Consider the following 2,842-nt stretch of genomic DNA (forward strand, 5'->3'; position numbering starts at 1 on the left):
ACTATAGCTTGCTTCATACCAACAATCTCTGTGGGATCGACCCTTACTCACGTAAGGTATTACTTGGATGACCCAGTATACTTGCTGGTTAAGTTGAACGGAGTTGTGTCCACACATAGCCAATAGTCATTAAATAAATCTCATGCAAATACAAAGAGGGTCACAATTTCGTCCACCAAGTTTTTGGCGCCGTTGCCGGGGATTGTTCGAGTATGGACAACTAACGATTCATCTTGTTGCTCAGATTAGGTAATTTTCTTCTCAAAAACTTTTTTAAAATTTTTTTTCTTTTTCGTTTTTCCAAAAATATTTTCGAAAAAATTTTTTAATAAAAATCCAAAAAAAATTTAATAAAATCATAAAAATAAAAAAATATTTTGTGTTTCTTGTTTGAGTCTTGAGTCAATTTTTAAGTTTGGTGTCAATTGCATGCTTTAAAAATTTTTCTTGCATTTTTTGAAAATTCCATGCATTCATAGTGTTCTTCATGATCTTCAAGTTGTTCTTGGTAAGTCTTCTTGTTTGATCTTGATGATTTCTTGTTTTGTGTCTTTTGTTGTTTTTCATGTGCATCTTTGCATTCATATTTTCTAAGCATTAAAGATTTCTAAGTTTGGTGTCTTGCATGTTTTCTTTGCATCAAAAATTTTTCAAAAATATGTTCTTGATGTTCATCATGATCTTCAAAGTGTTCTTGGTATTCATCTTGACATTCATAGTGTTCTTGCATGCATTAAGTGTTTTGATCCAAAATTTTCATGTTTTGGGCCATGTTTGTGTTTTTCTCTCTCATAATTAAAATATTCAAAAATAAAAAAATATCTTTTCCTTATTTTTCTCATAATTTTCGAAAATTTGAGTTGACTTAGTCAAAAATTTTCAAAATTAGTTGTTTCTTACAAGTCAAGTCAAATTTTCAATTTTAAAAATCTTATCTTTTCAAAATCTTTTTAAAAAATTATATCTTTTTCATTTTTTTTCTATTTTTCGAAAATTTCAAAAATCTTTTTCAAAATTTTCTCAAAATCTTTTTCTTATCTTTATATCTAATTTTCGAAATTACACTAACAAGTAATATGATTGATTCAAAAATTTGAAGTTTGTTACTTTCTTGTTAAGAAAGGTTCAATCTTTAAGTTCTAAAATCATATCTTTTAGTTTCTTGTTAGTTAAGTAATTTTAAAAATTAAATCTTTTTCAAACATATCTTTTTATCTTTTATCTTATCTTTTTTTATTTTATCTTTTATCATATCTTTTTCAAAAAATTTTATCTTTTTCAAAATTTGATTTTAAAAATATCTTATCTAACTTCTTATCTTCTTATCTTTTCAAATTTGATTTTAATATCTTTTTCAACTAACTATTTGACTTTTTGTTTGTTTCTTATCTTTTTCAAAACCACCTAACTACTTTTCCCTCCTCAATTTTCGAAAATATCTCACCCTTTTTCAAAATTCTTTTTAATTAATTAATTAGTTTTAATTTAAATTTAATCTTATTTCTTATCTCTAATTTTCGAAAATTTCTAACCCCTTTTAAAAATTATTTTCGAATTTTCTATCTCTTCTTCTTATTCTCTTTAATTATTTATTTACTAACACTTCTCTTCACCTCCCCTATCCTTACTCTTTATACAGACTATTCATTCTTCTTCACTCTTCTCCCCTTTCTTTTTCTACTAACATAAAGGAATCTCTATACTGTGACATAGAGGATTCCTCTTCTTTTCTTGTTTTCTTCTCTTTCATATGAGCAGGAACAAGGAAAAAGGCACTCTTGTTGAAATTGATCTCGAACCTGAAAGGACTCTGAAGAGGAAATTAAGAGAAGCTAAATTACAACAATCCAGAAGTGACTTTTCAGAAATTTTCGAACAGGAGAAGGAGATGGCAGCCGAACCCAATAATGATAATGCAAGGAGAATGCTTGGTGACTTCACAAAACCAACGTCCAAATTTGATGGAAGAAGCATCTCTATTCCTGCCATTGGAGCCAATAATTTTGAGCTTAAGCCTCAACTAATTGCTTTAATGCAACAGAACTGCAAGTTTTATGGACTTCCATATGAAGATCCTTACCAGTTTTTAACTGAGTTTTTGCAGGTTTGTGAGACTATTAAGACGAATAGAGTTGATCCTGAAGTCTACAGACTCATGCTTTTCCCTTTTGCTGTAAGAGACAGAGCTAGAATATCGTTGGATTCACAACCTAAGGATAGCCTGGACTCCTGGGATAAGCTGGTCATGGTTTTCTTGGATAAATTCTTTCCTCCTCAAAAGCTGAGCAAGCTTAGAGTGGATGTTCAAACCTTCAAACAAAAAGATGGTGAATCCCTCTATGAAGCTTGGGAAAGATACAAGCAGTTGACCAAAAGGTGTCCATCTGACATGTTTTCAGAATGGACCATATTAGATATATTCTATTATGGTCTATCTGTGTTTTCGAAAATGTCATTGGACCATTCTGCAGGTGGATCCATTCACCTAAAGAAAACACCTGCAGAAGCTCAAGAACTCATTGACATGGTTGCAAATAACCAATTCATGTACACTTCTGAGAGGAATTCCTTGAATAATGGGACGCCTCAGAGGAAGGGAGTTCTTGAAATTGATGCTCTGAATGCCATATTGGCTCAGAACAAAGTGTTGACTCAGCAAGTCAATATGATCTCTCAAAGTCTGAATGGATGGCAAAATGCATCCAACAGTACTAAAGAGGCAGCTTCTGAAGAAGCTTATGATCCTGAGAACCTTGCAATGGCAGAGGTTAATTACATGGGTGAACCTTATGGAAACACCTATAATTCATCATGGAGAAATCATCCAAATTTCTCATGGAAG

General features: G+C 31.1%; 1 non-coding gene across 1 annotated transcript; it reads right to left on the reverse strand.

Annotated features, from left to right (window-relative positions):
• Positions 1 to 2,287: 2,287 nt before the first annotated feature.
• Positions 2,288 to 2,391, reverse strand: LOC130947977 (small nucleolar RNA R71). Its single transcript, XR_009072889.1, has one exon. It is a non-coding gene; the product is annotated as a small nucleolar RNA R71 (small nucleolar RNA).
• Between the last annotated feature and the right edge of the window lie 451 nt (positions 2,392 to 2,842).

Source organism: Arachis stenosperma, chromosome 1 (genome assembly GCF_014773155.1).
Source record: "Arachis stenosperma cultivar V10309 chromosome 1, arast.V10309.gnm1.PFL2, whole genome shotgun sequence".
NCBI classification, from domain to species: Eukaryota; Viridiplantae; Streptophyta; class Magnoliopsida; order Fabales; family Fabaceae; genus Arachis; species Arachis stenosperma.